The sequence below is a fragment of the Pseudorca crassidens genome, chromosome 6 (assembly GCF_039906515.1).
Source record: "Pseudorca crassidens isolate mPseCra1 chromosome 6, mPseCra1.hap1, whole genome shotgun sequence".
Lineage (NCBI taxonomy): Eukaryota > Metazoa > Chordata > Mammalia > Artiodactyla > Delphinidae > Pseudorca > Pseudorca crassidens.
In genome coordinates, this window is record NC_090301.1 from 30487405 (window position 1) to 30506212 (window position 18808).

The 18808-nt window shown below is 38.5% G+C and overlaps 1 protein-coding gene across 1 annotated transcript in view; it reads right to left on the reverse strand.

Moving 5' to 3' along the window:
- Window positions 1-18808, reverse strand: part of PARD3B (par-3 family cell polarity regulator beta) — a 1041103-nt gene that overhangs the window by 160643 nt on the left and 861652 nt on the right. The window lies entirely within an intron of this gene.

Consider the following 18808-nt stretch of genomic DNA (forward strand, 5'->3'; position numbering starts at 1 on the left):
GCTTAACCTCACTAGAAAACTAAGAAGTTCAAAGTAAAATGATAAGGTACTATTTTTCACCAGTCAAATTAACACAAAGATTTAGGGGGAAAAAGAGATAGTATTCAATGTTGTCAGGTGGGAGTGAAATGAACTCTCTCCTACATTGCTTGGTGGAAGCATTACTTGCTTCAATTTTTCTGGAAAGTTGTTGGTAACATGTTTCAAACTTGATGTGTCTTCCCCTTCTAGGAATCTTAAGGAAATAATCCAAGCTATATAGCAAGATGTATGTACAAAGGTGCTTATCAGGGAGTAATTTATAACACTGAAAACTCTGAAACACCCTAAACGTCTAGCACTAAGAACAAGGTTACATAAATTAAGGTACAGTTATATAGTGGTGTTTTAGGTAACCATTGAAAGTAATAATTTTGAAAAGATTAATTGGCACAGGAAGAGATCACAGTATGATGGTAGAAAAGATACCAAAATTTATATATGCATGTAAATACTATATACATATATAAATGTATGAGCACTATACACACACAAATTATATATTTTATATACAGTGATATATACAGAAAAAAGACTGGAAGAAATACTCTAAACTGTGAAGGATGGTCAACTCTGGATTGTGGGATAATTGGTGATCTGATTTTTGTTTTCTACTTCTCCTGTTTGGTTGCTAAATTTAATACAAAATACTTATCATAGAAAATTTAGAAAATAACAGTATATCTTTAAATAATGAAAATATAAAAAAGAAGGTATATAGCGCTAGAGCCAGCACTAACTAGAATGGAGTCGAAATTGGGTATTTATTAACTGGGTAGTTTGGGAAGGGTTTCTCTTCTATCAGATTTAGCTCCCTTCTCTTCCTTATTAGAAAGAAAGGTTATAGCGAGGATGAAAATGGGAATGTGTGTGTGAAAGTGCTCTGTAACCCAGAGGAAAGCTACAAATATGACAGAGAAAGAGCAAGAAAGCATTTCACGTGGGACATAGAGGTTGAAGATTAAGTTTACAAAAATATAATTTGGTAGCAGAGGGGTCATTGAAATTTAACAAAGAAAAGAGTATTTCCCTACTCAGAAGATGGCAGGCTGAATGACAAATTTAAAAATATATACACAAGATGTTATATCGGGAAATGTATAGGAAAGAAGCATTTCAGTTAGTGCATGCCACTTTCCTGCTGAATTTTATTTCAGCTTTTACTAACAATGTAAGGTATCACCAACATTAATGAGTGAAACGTGCCCTACTGTCAGGCAGCATAAAACCAGTAGCGTATAAACAATTTGGGATTGTAAAACCCTCTAATGGAGCTTAATAAGAAAGCTAACATTTAGACACAACAGGGCTGAGACAAGATGTGACAGCTACCATAACACAGAATCTCATTATTTTGTTGGTCGTCTGAATCACAAACAGAATTTTAAGTTTGTTTGTATTTTTCTTAACTGATCCATGAAAAATTAACCTGTGATTTGAAAGGCAGAATATTGCAATGGGTAATATGCTAAATTTATGAAAGTAGTCCTCCTTTTATTAATGGGAAGGGAGAGTTTTGAGAGGTCTGCCAGTTGAAAATGATCATGAGAGATGAGGACAGTGGGAAACTATCTGGGGACTATATAGCGCAAAAACTATCATGGGAGACTTCCTAATCCAGAGCTCTCTTTCATGAGCTTCTCAAGGAGTTGCTGGCAATTGCATAAGGCCAAGCTTCTGGCCACTTCAACTTTCATTTTTGGTCATTCTCTTTCTTTTTAAATTTTCTTGGTCATCAGTTGGTATTCCATCTAATGCAAGTGACTGCCCATTTCTCTGCTAATAGCTGTCTCTTTCTTTTTCCTGTATTCAGCTTCCCATACTCTCATTTGTCTCCCTTCTCCCTTCTGAGAACCACACAATCCTAGGACTAGAAGGGACGTCTAGAGCTCATCCTTCTCTCTATTTATTTGACTGACTATGAATACCCAAGGTTGATGACTATGCAAGGTTTCAAATGTCCGCACAACCTGAGAGCTGGGAGGACCGTTTTTCAACATCTTGTTTTGCCCTACTTGGCCGCTTCTTCTGGGAATTAAGCACCAAGTAAGTTTTAAGAATAGAGAATTATGAATCCTTAGGAATGTAACAGGTAAAGTCTTGAGAGAGACAAACACATGGAAATCAAGAGAATATTTTTCAGCCCCCCCTCCCTCTTATGGTATAAATTATTATTACATCATACATTATATATCATCACATGTTATATATGTGACAAAATATTTATTATTATAAAACACAATATGATGGTCCCTATGTACGTTTTTTTAAAACAAAACTTCACTGTTTTAATAACGGACAAAATTTAAAATATATTGTTTGACTGATTCTTGAAAAAAGTGAACAACTTGGCTCTAATCTTAAGAAAACCAGGACAACTTTGAAAGGCACTAAAGAGAAATTGTGCATGTGTGTGTGTGTGTGTGTGTGTGTGTGTGTAAATCTGGAGGTTTAGTTTTTCTTCTTAACTTTCCATGACTTCATGAATTGAGTAGAAAACTCAAATTATATAGTTTACATATCCTGTGTTACCTTCAGAGAATAACAATATTCACCTATTTACACCTTTCATAAGCCAGCACAGTAGAAAGAAATCTAATTCCAAGACTATAAAAGCATTCTGGCTAGAGGAAAGCCCAGCTAAACAAAAGAGCCCTCAGACACACTGAGCACTGACAGCACCCAACCTTGCTCTTTTCTGTCCAAGTAGGCTGAGTGACGATTTCCTCTTCTCTATGACTGGGTATCCCTGGGTTAGTGATGCTTCTGTAAAGAGGGTTTGACAACAATGGAGAGCCTCCTGCCTGCTAAACAAAAAGTGACAACTCCATCTGAAAGCTGTCCATAGATGTATTCTGTGTGCAGAAATTATCTGTGACAACCCGGATCAAAACAGAGTTTCATTTCACTTGGAAGGTAAATGGACAATACAATAGGTTACCTTCAATGTTACCACTTTGTCCAATTAAAGGTTAAAGTATTTTCTAGTGAGTTTCTCATAGATTACTATTTTTAAACTTAGAAAATAAAATAGGTTTTCACTGATAATGACTTTTTTTAAAGCCAATGCTTGCAATTGAAGAAAAACATTTATCTAGAAAAAGATATATGGATATATCAATTTGAAAACCTAGCTCTGGTTACATAAAACTGAATGTTTCTATATATGAGTCCACAGATGCACCTGGGCAACTTTACCCTAAGATTTTTCATTTCACTCCTAATATTTGGAACCCACCTTAACAACGAACGTCAACACGGACCCGCCTACAAAGACAAAACTGTGAACAACACATTTCTAGTCTCTGAATTAAAGGATACGAGCCAGGACAAAACTTGCAATTTCTCAAATATCAGACTACAAGGATCAAACCTCCCTTCTGATGTCTGATAAACATCATTCCTGGGCTTGAAAAATCACAACAGACTTTGTTTTAAAGAACACTTTCATGCCCACCTGTCTATCATAGGCCAGGGTGCTGCTTTAGAGATTCCCATGATTCTAGTGTAAATTCCACAATTTTTTCATACTATTTAACATAGACGCAAACATTACTTTCTCTGTCTACTTCACAAATGATCTCTTTAACTCTTATACCTGTATGACTCACATCTGTGTGAAATTTCATTGGTTTTATAGGTAGGTCTTGAGTAGATTCTGGGCCAAAGGACCTAAGTGGGAAGGGAGATCGTGACTTGCCTGTACTCCTTTATTCTGCAGTCCTTGCTCCTCCTTTAACATTTTTGATATTATTACTGAATAAAAGAGATTCTTTTTTATCCTTTTTAAAGAACATTTTTGCAAAGCAAATACAGTTTATAATAGCCTAATTACAAAGTTTGATATTAAATTGAAGCAAAGGAAAAATCGCAGCTAAAACATGTATGTATGTAGATATAATTCTACTGCCAGAAGCTTTTTACAAATCTCATAACTCAAGTTCTCACTATTTAAGGACAAGACCACCTGGATGACAGACAAAAGAGATTTCCAATATGAGGATTTAGGGAGATGCAGAGTAATGTTCTAACTCCTGAAATCTGGGATTATGGGGAATATCACTGCAGGGGAGAGCAGAGGGAGCTTTGAGGATGGGTCCATGAACACTGCGGTTAACAGAGAAGGTAGCAAAGAGGTATGAGGCAGAGAGGTGAAACTCACAGGGAGCTGAGGGGCCTTAGGAAACAAATGATAATGATCTTAAAGATTTCTTTTGTATTTAATTGTTAAAGCTACTTTGAAGAGGAATAAGAAAGGATAGGTCGATGCTGGGAAGAGATGCTTTGAAATGATAACAGCGCCAGAGAAAAGGCAGAGCAACCTGAACTCCTACTTTGCTTCCATGAAAGAATCACAGAAGCATATAATTTTGGAGCTGGAAAGAAATGCTGAGATCACTTAGTCCCACCCTCCCGTCTTCATAGATGAGGAAAGATGCACAGAGACATTAAGTGACTCGTCTGACATCTCCTTCAAGGGGAGGCAGAAGAGAGGCAGAAAAGGATGGTGGGAGGGGGGAGGAGAGTACACGAGCCAGGATGCTTGGAAGGCGTTTGGATTGCGGTACTCATCCATTACATCTAGGGTTTTGAAACAACGCAAATGAGCGCTCCTAGAAACGTAGATGCTATCCTTGAGAAATTATAGACCATAGGAGATGTGCCCAGACACTTGAGGTGAGCAAATCACAGTCAGATTTTTTTTAAATGGCCTAAAGAAATTCTAGAAAAACTAGAAGACAATAAGCTCAGTGCTCATTTCCAGCAAAATTCTCTGAACTGTCGCAGGAGAGGTGAGTAGAGAACATCAGCAGGAGTCGTGACAAATGTTAGTGTAGGAAAGAGATTTATGAGGATGTAATTGCCGAGAAGGGCGTTCCTCTTGGCAGAGTAGCCAACTGTGCTGACTGCGGTGTTACCTTGTGCCCTTAGGAAGCGTTTGAAGCAGAGGCTGGATGGAGGAAATGGTGACCTGTTGTGTTTTGGGAAGCCTTTCATCTAGGGTACTCAGCTAGGAGGCATTTCCTGACAGAACAGGACTAGGATATGTTGCCCCAGGGGTGACAGCCAAGGGCTAGTAGAAACCAGCAGGGTCACTGAACCCCAAGAATCTGAGCAGATCAGAGGGAGGCTGTGCTGACCAGGAGGCCAGACAAGTCATATTTTCTGGCCAGTCTAAGTGTGGCCAGAAAGCTGCGTGGTCTTGAAGCCTCGTGGTTAAGAGTGGAGCCACTTGGCTTCATTGATTCATTCAGTGCGTATTTATGGAGTATCAGATGCCTCAGGAACTGTGCTGGAATTGGAAAGAAAGTATTCCGGCTTCAAGAGCTCACTGAGGAAACAAACAAGAAACAGTTAATTCTAACACATGATCCTTCTATGGTACAGGTCTCAGGGGAAGCTGATCCCTGAGGGGTGGAGGCTGGGCTAAATCCTGAATAACACACAGGGCTTAACACAGAAAACAAACAAACAAACAAACACAGGGAGAAATGGCACTATAGTCAGTTAGAGCAATGGTCTTGGGTCATGCAACTAAGGTTGGGGTCCTTAGAAAATTGGGAGGGTGGGGAGAGCTTTAGCAAGAAGAGAGCTGAATAGAGAGTTGTATTTGGAGAGCATTTGTGAAAGGTGATGCATATAGAGAGCACAGGGCAATGCTCCCCAGTTCAGTCACTTAGCACCCCAAACTGAGCCTTGTCCAGATTAGTGCAATGCCAAAGGGAAAGCATGATGGATCAAAAGAAGTGTTGGAAGAATGTTGGCTCCAACATTTTCTCAAGGAGAAATGCAGTGCATAGACGTGAGAAGCAAAGCTACCCATTCCCATGGATCTTCCTGGGAAAGAGTCTGGGTGTTTGGCTAAGGGAGGTGCAAGTCTCAAGAAGGACCTCAGATTTCTGGCTTGAGCATCTAGGTAGATAACGGTGCTCTATACTGAGGTGTCACAGGCACAGAAGAGCAGCAATGGTAGGCAAGAAAGGCTTGTAATTAAAAATGGGTATTAATAACGTGAGGACCGAGTCTGTCATCATATAAACTTCTAGAGACATGCCATCTTGAGAGGATGATCAGTTGACTGAGAATAAGTGTGACCCAAGGAAAGAGAAGGTTCTGCTCTGAGGCAGTGCCTTTCACTAATCCTGGCTAGAATGAGTAACTGTTGGAAAGGAAGGAAGGATCGTAGTTAAGTGAGAATCACATGGGTGTTACACTGTTGTAACTGGTCATACACATGCCTGAGTTAGGTTGATGACAAACCTTTATATGGTGGAGACTACTCATCCTCCACATCTGAAAGCCAGGCTATTCTCCTGTTTAACGTAAAAGCCTTTTAAAGCAAGCTAGATCATTGGTTCTGTCTTCCTTCCAGGCAAAGCAAGGACAGATCTCTGGTATGATCAGAGCGGCACCTTGTCTAGCTCAGTCCATTTTGAGGTTACCTCCCTGCAGCAGCTGGCGTCAAGGTGGGGTACAGCTCTCTAGAGATGGAAAAGGTGGGGCTGACAGATTTGTCTGTTCCCTGGCACTGGGAATGGGTTGTTTACGTGTCTTTTTCTTACTCTATCCTGCAAACTCTGTGAGAGAAGGAACAGTCAAGCTCATCTAGCAGAAGTTTGGGGTTTAACATAAGGCAAAGTTTTCTGCCATCAGAGCACCCTAAAATGAGAAGGTCCTTCCATTAGTCTGGACTCTAGTATCTGAAAATCTTCATATTGAAGCATCAGTTGTCATTGGGAGTATGCCAATAGCCCCAGTAACATGGGGCTACTGAATACTTGAAATGCAGCTAGTCCAAACTAAGATGCACTGAAAAGTGTAACATACACAGCAGGTTGCAAAGACTTAGTATGAAAAAAAGAATATAAAATAGTTCCATCAAAATTGTTTTGAATACTTGTTGAACTTATATTTTACATATATTGGGTCAAATAAAATACGGTATGAAATTAAGTTTACCTTTTAAAATGAGGCTACTAAAATTTTTTAAATTATATGGGTGGTTCACATATATTTCTATTGGACAGAGCTGCTCTAAAGTCAAACAGCCCCACCGTCCTGACACCAGGTTGGGCATCATGGTTCTGGTCTCGATTTTGCCTGTTTCCCACAGAGAGAAGAAAGTCTCATTAATTGAGAACATCTTCCCATTTATTACAATTCAGTGGCATTTCACATAATTAATAAATACACCAATATGTAACCCGATTCCCACACAAAAAAATCCTTTTTTCTCTCTTCTCGTAAGTTACAAATGGTTCTAGTGGTGTCTACTTCTTTTTGTTATTCAAAAAAAGGAACAAATCATTTAATTTAAAATATTGGCATTCAAACAAAAGTGTGGAAAAGGACATACTCTAGAAACTTCTGTGCTTGTTTAGAGTGTCGTTCAATGAGGATGATACTCTTTATCAGACAAGATAGTATTTAGTTAAAATAGTACCAAGATACAAATATGAGAATAAAGCACATAATTTTAATGTAACTGGCTTTAAATCAAGCGACGGAATAAACAGAGCCACTGAGACTCTTAACTGAACGGGGTGTGGTGGGAAAAATGTATTCCTTATTTGTATCGATAAAACTAACTTCTCTGGGCAGATTTGTAAGAGCGCTTGAAGAAAGAAATTAAAATTTACACTTAGTCAACTGTGAAGACAGAGGATGAGGCAAAGGTGCAAGAGACTTCTCTGAGTGCAGCAAGGGGTCAAAGCCGGGACACTGATGCAGACAGCAGCTTTTACCATACAAATAAGACAAACAGAAAGCCATTCTCTCCTTTCCAGGAAACAGAACCCCAGAGCCAAGACTATTCTGGCCTGTACAGGAATGAGCGTTCTCACATATCTCACCAATGTGAGGAAATGACAGCTGAAACTTTGGAAGGTTATGAAAAGATTTGCCACGTATTTATTTAAAATGATTTTTAAAATGGACAACAATTAAGCACTGCCTTACTCTAGCCTACGCCCTTGCTCATCGCCAGCAGGGTGAGCGTCAATCACCCGGGAACTTGTTAGAAATGCAGAACCTCAGGCCGCACCTTAGCCCTCTGGAATCAAACTCTACATTTTAACAAGATCCACAGGTACTCTGAATGCAGCAGCTGGAGAAGCTAAGCTTTTCCTTTGCAGAAACAGACTTCTCTGTCCCAGCTGCTCACTTCCTGTCTGGAGAACCCCACGGAAGGTGACCTCCTGCCTCTCACTCGGCTTATGAAAAGAGAACCACTGAGTTAGGGATCCTGGTTGGAAGCAGCTTTCAACCCATCTCTGGTCAATTAATGCAGCTTTTAGCTGCTCTTATTGGACATCACTGCTCCGCAGATGCTTCTGACATTTGCAAACAAGTTTTTACCCCTTTCCTTCAATGGGGCAGGTTTTATCCCAGAGGGCCTGTTTTCTTTCCTTTGGCATCGTTCGATTTTCACCAGAACAGAAAAAGCTCTGAATTATCAGTTTTTCTAAAGTGAACCGATACCGCCTTTCTTAAAGCAGAATGACTTGCCACTCAACTGCCCATAACTGCGGCAAGAGCTGCCGCTGACCTGGGGACTGTTATTCAGGAGAGTGCTATTACTTTCCACAAGGAAAGTTTATAGATTTGGGCTTTACACACATGGGGGGAAAAAAGAGTCTAGATAATGAAATAGAATTTTAGAGAGAGAAAAATAACCTTAAAAAAAGAATATAAAAGTCAACATAGCATGGTGGTTAAGTGTCTATCCAGGCTCTGGGTTCAGGCTACCTAGGTACAAATCCTGGCCCTCCCCTGATGACTTCAGGCCACTTCCTTACCCTTTTTGCAACTCCGGTTCCTCATTTGGGCTTCGGGAATAGTAAAAACACTACCCGGTCAGGAGGTTAAACGATACATGCAAAGCAGTGAATACAGTATCCAGCTAGAGCAAATCCTCAATAATGTTTAGTGCTGGCTATCATTATTAAAATATTTAATTTTATTTCTGACCAAACATTGCAATTTGGCTTCTGAGTTATATGACATTAGGTTAAACTTCAATTGTCTTTAAGTAAATATGTAGATGAAATGTAATAAAAACAACTTCTTTAAACCATGCTAAAACGTCAAATGGCTCTCCTTCTCTTTAAACCAGGAGGAAAACAATTTTGACTTATTAGAGATATAACAAAGTCATCCCAGCACTACAGTGCAGGTACAGGCCTCACATTACAAGGCACCTTGCTGAACCTAGAGCAGCCTGGTGTTGACTAATTAACTTCTCAAGGCTTCCAAGGGGTCTCACGGGTATTTTACAGGTTCCACCAACTCAAAGAAGGCTGGAGAAGAGGAAATAGGATTAACTTCTTGATTAGAAGGGTGATTAAACCCTAGCACAGGATGCCAAGGGAGGCTGCAGGATTTCCATCTCTAGGGAACTTTCACACAGGAGCCACAACCCTGTGGCCTGTATGGTTTGGGTCTTCTGCTTAGAAGCAGGGGATTGAATTTGAATGGACTCAAAATGAAAAAGTACATTTTCATGTTACTATTTTTTTAAATCACTAGGATTATTTGACTTGCAATTTATAGGAAAATACACTCTTGACTGACCCCACCCTCATCCTGAGGTTCCTAACTCCCTTCCTGGGCTCCCCTCCTGTGCTCAGCATGGCTGTGATGGAGTTACTTGTTGCCACGTCTCTGTCTTCTCCACTAACCTCTATGATCCCTGAGGCTGGGCCACTGTCATTACACAGCCACACATTAATACCTGGTGCAGAAGAGTAGGGTGACCATTTAGTTGGATGGGTGGAAAGACATTTAAAAGAGCGTTTGATATTCCACTACCAAACTTTTCAGTAGCCCGTCCATTTCTTTATTTATTCAGTGTTTATTGAGTTGAGCTATTCATTCAAAATATATTTTTACAGCACCTCCTATGCACGAGGCAAACCTTGCCCCCAAGGAACCTATGGTAGAGCCAGTTGCACAAAATCCATGTTTCCACTTCCAAGACGGCTAGCAGTTTCAGCCTAAAGGAAGTATCCACTACAGGTTGAAAACAATATCCTGCAATGCTTTGTCGCTCTTACAGAATTACAGAGCAGCTTCTTAAAAACCCCATGGGTTCTGTCTGCACTAACTCAGAACTACGCAGCACTCAGGAAGGAATAAAATATGCCTCGTTACCCGGGATGAAGGCTTTAATGAAGATCCCTTCAACAAAATACTTTTCTAGCCCATTTTCCTACTTGGCAGCCTTTCCTCCAAAGGAACGTCCCTGAGGCTACTGCCAGGCCACGCGGTGTGTGAGAAGGATGGGCCTTCCTACTCGGGAAGGCCTGCTTTGTTAAAAATCTCTCTCGGCAAACAGAAAAGGCCACAATCTATCAGGATTTCAGTTTCAGTGTGCAAGTGACTGGCCTATAAACATAATTCTAAACAGCTTTTCTTTAGCAATTCTGACTGTTTAATTAATCTTCAGCCATTAACCATTCATTTAAAATGCCACTTACGAAATCTGAATTTTGCACATTATCAGCTGGTTCACAAGTAGCTAACTATGAACAGAAGCGTAATGATCTCTCTCTCTCCCTGTTCTCAGAGCTCACCAAGCTTATAGCCAATTTTGGCTTCTTAATTAACCATATGCATATTAGCACTTAAAACTAAATGACAGTTTTTTAAAAAAGAATGAATGCACAGTGAAATGTTAACATGAGCATCATTCAGCTGCCTTCTGAAGGGCCCGAAGGAAGGGCCTGGCCAGGCCACAGCTACCCTGGAGGCCCAAAGGTGATACATGTCTGGGAAAACTCCTCATCTCAGCTGAGTTCTCCAAGTGCGTGCACTCTTGCAATGATATTTTGGATCCATTGTTCGAATTCTTCAACTTTTATGTTTAAAGAAGAACAGGAAATATCATCTCCAAGATATTCTTTAGCAGTGGGCAACCAGAAACAACAAGTACAGCACCACATCCTTTTTTGGTGGCTGACCCCAGTTAGGTGAATCCGTTCAAAACAAACAAGGGACAGGGCAAAAGAATAAATGTCAGCTGATGCTAAAATGACTTTTTCTCTAACTAGGACTCTATTAGCGCCTACAGAGAACTTACTTGCAATTTTACAGGTGTCAGCTAGGGTCAAGGTCCAAGCTAAAAGCTGGGCACAGAATTGTTTAGGTTGGCTCATTAGAGTACATAGAAGACTCTGACCCATTAGCCAGTGCCAGGCTCAAATCTGAGATTTGAATGGATGGCCCACATCAAACCCAGCTCCAAACATCAGGACCTAGACTGTGATTTGATTGGGCAGTAATATACTTCCAGATTACAAATATTATATCTTGGAGGAGTATGATAATCTTGGACATTTTTCTTTTCCTTTAATCCAAATATAAGGATTCCAAAGACAAATATAAAGAATCACAAATGAAAATTACGTTGCATCATCTACTAAAACTCCACGCTCCTGGAACGAGAAAAGATGTTAAAGCGTTCATTAAAAATGTTTTACGACACTGTGAGAGTGAAAATGGGAAAAAGAGCAGACCGTTTTCTGAATCACAAGGTGAACTGAGGTACAGCCCCTCTGAATTCATTATCCATGTAATGTAGGTGACACATTGGTAGTTATGAGCCTCGTTTTAGTTATACCTGTGAAAATTACTAAAGCTGGTTTTGACTGAAAATTCATGGGCTGGTGTCAAAAAAAAAAAAAAAATACCCCAACACATTAAGATCGCAATTAGACACAGAAATGTACTGACTGACGAAAGAACTTAGAACCGAACATGCATGTAAGCAATCTGAGTCTCAGCAAACTTGGCATTTGGTAATCCTGTTAGCAATTCAGTTTTTAATCCAAGTAAGCACTTAAAATACAGGCATATCTTGACTCCGCAGTTTCTGAGGTTGTATTCCAACAGAATGACAATAATTTATTCTCCAAGAAGGCCTTTCAGACTAAAAGGAATCATGAGAACTTTCCAAAGAATAATGTATAAAAGCTACTGAAATAGATTCATTCAGTGATTCCTTCACTAATCAACTCATTTAGTCAACATATATTGGGTACCTACGATGTCCTAAGCACTGGGAATACAGATATTTAAGGTAAGTCTTGCCTATAAGAAGGTATGGTTCAATTAAGCAAATGTAGCAGTTACCTACAAGGTGTAGCTTTGATTTTAGTATTTTCCCTTTTGGGCCCTCCCTGAGTATTTTTCTTTGAGTTTAACTAATGGTGATTGTTAAACTGCTGAAAGAAGAAAGACACCTTAAATTAGTGATTCACCAAGTACAGAACCCAGGCCAGCAGCATCAGTACCACCAGGCAACTTGTTAGAAATGTCAATTTTAGGGCACCATCCCAGACCTACTAAATCTGAAACTCTGGGATGGAGCCCAGATCTGTGGGGTAACAAGTCTTTCAGGTGATCCTTTTGCAAGCTCAAGTTTGAGAACCACGACCTCGGACCATTAATAGTTGATCTGTAACTGCAGGAGCTTACATTTATCAGATTAATAAGGCATCTCATAGCACTGTGAGTGAGTGATGGGGTGGGAAATGGGTTAGATCTCTGGGAGCTAGGAGGTGCATGTCCCTGAATAGGCTGATAATGATGGGTAAACTGAGATGTGATGCTGAGGAAAATGAAGCAGCTTTTCTATGTTGTGATCTGTGCTAGGGCATACCTCTTGGTCCAATGAAGAGAATGAAAGTACCATGCAGACTGATTAACTCATCCAATTATTAAGCCTCAGTTCTTTGTGCTCTGCCTGGTGTTGGTAAGAGGACCTTCTTTCACTTCTTCACACATGCCAAGCTCTTTTCCACATCAGGGCTTTCCCCTGTGTTGCTCTTCTGTCTGAAATGCCCTTCATTCCTTTTCCCCCACCAAACTTTGACAACTACTCACCCTTCAAGTCTCAACTTAAATGTCACTTTCTCAGTTAATTCCTTCATAACATCAAATATGTTCACAGCATCTTGTACTTTTCCTTGGGAGTACTCAAGAAGTAGTTACAGTTATTTGATGTTTATTTCCTCCAGTAGATCTTAAGTTCCATGATAGTAAGAACTATGGCCAAATCTTAATAAATATTGGTTGAATGAATGGGGAGTCATTAAATAGTAAATTTTATGAAACTCAAACAAGTGTAAAAGAACCATGTTTCTTAAGCCCTGGCCTGAAAGGTAAGCTGGTTCAGGACGCATCCTCAGTGGTTCCTGTAATCCCCCTTTCTCCTATTTTTAGATATGTCTATTCACTACATTCTCCAACTGACTGATCTACTGAAGGGAAGGGTATCTTAACCAATAGTGGTAAAAAAAAAAAGAAAAAGTGAGAAAAAAAATTATGGTCAAAATTTGCTTAGCACTCAAAACGAGACAGCCACGTGTTATGAGTTTAACACGCATTAACTCTTCAGATATCCAAGAATCCTATGAGACACGACATCATAGTCACCCTAGAGGTGAAGAAAGAGAGGCTCAAAGATGTGACATACTACGGCCAAGGACCACAGAGTGGGAGAGTTAGGATTTACACCCAAATTCACATTCCATGCTATTGAACACTAGGAGAAAGATGATCATCTCAAGAGAGGTAAGACACTTCTCAAGAGGCAAGACAATGCATGTAGAATGTCTCAATACTGAGCACACATTAAGTGTTCAATGAATACTATTATTAGCTATCATCATCATCTTCATCACTGTCACCAGCCTTAGTCTTGAAAATCCTCATATATATTATGTCTCTATATCCTAAAACCCACATCTAAGTAAGTTCTGGACATATTCTATCTGATATAGCTAAGTTTGGAGAAATTCCTTCTCAGACAAAAAAAAAAATGACCCAAAAGGAAATCTATGGACTGAGCCTCTTCAAAACTGCATGTAGACTCATACGATCTAAAAATTACTGTTGAAGTCTACCCCTTTAAATTTTTCACTGGAAAAATTTTCCAGTGAATTCATTTTAAGACTCGGAAATAACATACACTCATAAAAGCTGTTTTCCAGACTTTAAACTGGAATTAAGCACATACAAGCCTTTTGGTACTATAATGTCCTGAATTTCTGAAACATTTAGATCTAGTTCTACTTCTTTTTCTTGGCATTTCTTAGTTTTCACTCACATAAGTGCACAGAGAAACCAATTCATAAGACGCTTGCCAGCTTTCACCAACACTGGCCTCGCTGCCAGAAGAAAAAGCCTGGAACCAAGCTGCAGTGGGTGGAAAGCTGTGGCAGAACACAGGAAAACAGTTAAGCAGAGAAAGGGCTGAAGTTGAGCACCATCAGGTTCGTTATTCTCTACGGAAAAATACTGAGGCATGAGCTGCAAGAGGAGGAGACAAGCTTACCTCCCACTTGCTAAATATGGTCACTGAAATGGTGACAATGGCCTACAGGGTCTCAGTAAGGAGAGGTAGCCTTCAGAAACGTTACTGATGTAAAGTTCATGAGACCAACACTCAAGAGCACGACAGTGATGCTGTCCTCTGGGGCCTCCACGAGAAAGAACAACATGAAAAAAACTGAATGCTAATGACAAATCTTTTCTACAATTTTTCAAAATCAGTATATATTTAGATCCAAATGTCAAATCATTTATGAGTGCTTACTATGTACCAGACCCTATACATGTGGCTATCATACATCTTAGTTTTTTTATTCTTCTAACAACGTCTCACTTTCATAAGAAGAACCAGAGAAGCTGGGCCAATTAGGGAAAAAACAAAACAAAACAAAAAAACTGCTTGATGGCATTGGAGAACTCCCAGAGCAGCCAGAAATTGAGGGGCCAAGACTGATTCCGAAAAGCAGGTAAGCACACTGAATTAAGCCCAATATTCTGTGGCACTATTCTCTGCAACTCATTTGCTAATTCATAAGTAGCACAGAATCAAGTGCTAAAATGTGAGCAGAGTTTAGTGGCTAAGAGACTTGTAGACTAAGCAGAAAATCTGACATTCCCATGGGGTTGGGAAGATAGAAATTAGAGGTTATGTCTGCTAAGGAATAAGGGCCTGGTAAACAACCCAGATTTCCAGTTAGGATCACAGAAAGGCTACACCCCCAGGGTAAGAATAAACTACAAAGAGACTACAGTTAAAACAACTAAAATCCAGCTTCCAGCCACCTAATTCCAAGACTGGATCAAGGCAATATGCCCCTACTCTCACTGCCTGCCAGAAAGCAAAAAAAATCCTCTCTGGAGAAAGATAACATCAACCTGAGATTATTTCTACAATTTTTCAAGTGCTATGTCTAGCGTTCAATCAATGCATACCAGGAGATAAGACCAAATGACTGAAAATAAAACAGTACAAATCAACCCACAGCTAATCCAGATATTTACATTAGTAGACATGGTTCTGAAAAAAACTGTAATTAATAAAGTCAAGAAAAAAGATGACAAGATGGAGAATTTCATCAGAACAGTAGGATATTGGGGTAAAACAAACAAATGGACACTTTAAACCTGAAAATTACAGTAATTAAAATTAAGAACTCAACAGATGGGATTAATAGAACTTTGGCTAGAGCAAAAGGCAAGACTGTTAAACTGGAAGACAGGGTGTTCAAAAATAACCAGACTGAAATGTAGAGAAAAAAAAACAAGCAAACAAAACAGAAGCACAGAACAGACAGCAAGGAACACATACATGTACAGAATGGTCTACTATTTTTGTGTCTTTGGAGTCTCAGAAGGAAAAGAGAGAGCAAGAAAATGGAACAGAAACAATATTTAAAGAGACAACAGCTGAGCATTTTCCAAATTGATGAAGGCCATTAAATCACAGATTTAGGAAGCTCTACAAATCCTAACCCTGTTTAAACCAACAACCGCCCCCAACACACACACCATAGTAAAACTGCTGAAAAACCGAAGACAGAAAAATTTTAAATAAATCATAGACAAAAAATACATTATTTTCAAAGGAGTAACAGTAGTCTGACAACAGACTTTGATGAAAACATTGGAAGCCAGAAATAATGGAATGATACCTTTAAAACATTAACAGGCAAGCAAACAAAAAACCCTGATAACTACATACCCAAAGAAAATATCCCTAAAAATGAATATGAAATAAAAACATTTTAAAACAAACAAAAACTGAGAGGCTTTGCCACATTACAAGAAATACCATAGTAAGTTATAAAGGGAAAAAGGAATAATATCCCAGGATGGAAGCAAAGATATTCAGAGAGAAACAAGGAGAAATAGAAATAGTTAAAATAGATGAATAGTTAACATATAAAACAATAATTACACTGTATTGCAGGGTTCAAAAGATATGTAGATTTAAAATACATGAAAGCATAGCCTAAAAAGTAGGTGGGCTAAATGTGGTTAAAGTGTTCCAACGTCCATACATTGTTCAAGAAATGATAAAAGTACTAATTTATCTTACACTACAATAAGTCAAGAATGTGTGTTATCATCTCTTGAGTATTAAAGGTAATAAAAGAAGAGTGAAAGAATGTGTAACAGGGCTTCCTTGGTGGCACAGTGGTTAAGAATCCACCTGCCAGTGCAGGGGATACGGGTTCAAGCCCTGGTCTGGGAAGACCCCACATGCAACAGAGCAACTAAGCCCGTGTGCCACAACTACTGAGCATGCACTCTAGAGCCCATGAGCCGCTACTGAGACCATGTGCCACAACTACTGAAGCCCGAATGCCTAGAGCCTGTGCTCCGCAACAAGAGAAGCTACCACAATGAGAAGCCCGCGCACTGCAATGAAGAGTAGCTCCCGCTCACCACAACTAGAGAAAGCCTGCATAGAGCAATGAAGACCCAATGTAGCCAAAAATAAATAATTTTTAAACAAATGTATAACAAACTCAAACTCAAGGGAAAAACTGAATCACACAAAATGCTTGATTAATGATCTTGAAAAGGCAAGACAACAGAGAAGAATAAACATAGAACAGGTGGAACAAGTAGAAAATGAAGAGTGAAACAGAGATTTAAATCAAATTATATATGCAGAATCATTAAATGTAAGCAGCATATATACTACAATTAAAATACAGATAATTACCTGACTGGACATGAAAACAAAACCAAACCTAACTATATGCCTCTTACAAAAGACACACTTTAAATATAAGGATCCAGAAATATTGAAAGTAAAAGAATGAAAAAGATATACTAAGCAAAAGCTGAGCAAGAGAAAGATGATATAACTATATCAATATCAGACAAAGTAGACTTTAAAGCAGTAGTAATTACCAGAAATAAAATGAGATGAGTCATAATAATATATGGGTCAATCCTTCACGAATATATGACAATCCTAAATTTGCAAGCACCTAATAACAAACTTCAAAGTGCATAAAGCAAAAATTGAGAAGACTAAAAGAAGAAATAGATAAATCCACAATCACATGAGGATATTTTAACTTTAAAACAGAAAGTAAAAAATCTACAGAGTTTGTTCTCTGATCACATAGAGTAAAAGTAGAAATCAAGAACAGAAAGATAATAGGAAAGTCTCCTAACAGTTGGAAACTAAACAACACACTTCTAAATAATCCATGGGTCAAAGAGAAAGTCTCAAGGGAAATAAAAAAAAATACAATGAACTGAATGAGAATGAAAATGCTATATATCAAAATTTATAAGATACAGCTAAAGCAGTGCTGAGAGGGAATTTTACAGCATTAAATGCTTCACTAGAAAAGAAAAGAAGTCTCAAATAACTAATCTAAGATCCCACTGCAAAAAATTCGGGAAAAGAGAAAAAAGAAAACAAAAAAACAAAGTAGCAGAAAATGGATATAATGAAGAACATAAATCAGTGAAATCTGAAACAGAAAATTAATAGAGAAAATTAATAAAATAAAATAGCTGGTTCTTAGAAAAGATCAATAAAATTAACAAACCTCCAATGAGACTGACAAAGAAAAAAGAGAAAAGAAACAAATTACTAAAATCAGGAACGAAACAGAGGATGTTACTAGACTCCATAGTTCAGTAAGGGAATATACTACCAATAGAATAATAAAAGAATACTATAAACAACTCCATACACATAAAATTTGACAACTTGGATGAAACAGACCAACTCCTAGAAAAGTAAAAATTATGAAAACTCACATAATATAATTTGAACAGCCTTGTAATTATTAAGGAAACTGAACTCCTCATTAAAAACCTCCCCCAAATCTCTAGGCCCAGATGGTTTTTCTGGAGAATTCTACCAAATGTTTAAAGAAGAATTAACATCATTTCTATACAATTTCTTCCAGGAAAACAAAAGGAGGTAACACTTTCCTACCCATTCAATGAAGTCAGTATTACCCTGATACCAAACTCAAGGAGAGTACAAAAACACTCCAAAACTACAGACCAATATCCCTCATGAATATAGATGCAAAAATTCGTACAGAAATTTTAGCAAATAAAATTCAGTAATATATGAAAAGAATTATATACAATGACCAAATGCGTTTTACTCCAGGATGCAAGGTGGTTCTGTCTTTGAAAAATAATAAATGTAATCCAATGTATTAACATGCTAGAGAAGAAAATCACAAGATCATACCAACTGAAACAGAAAAACATTAGGCAAAACTCAATACCCATTTATGATTTAAAAAAAAAAACACTCAGAAAACTAAGAATTAAGGAGAACTTCCTCAACTTGATAAAGACATCTACAAAAAACCAAGCTAACATGATACTTAATGTTGAAAGACTGAATGCTTTCCCCCTAAGGTCAGGAACAAGTCAAGGAGTTCACTCTTGCGATTGCTGTTCAACACAGAACTAGAAGTTCTAG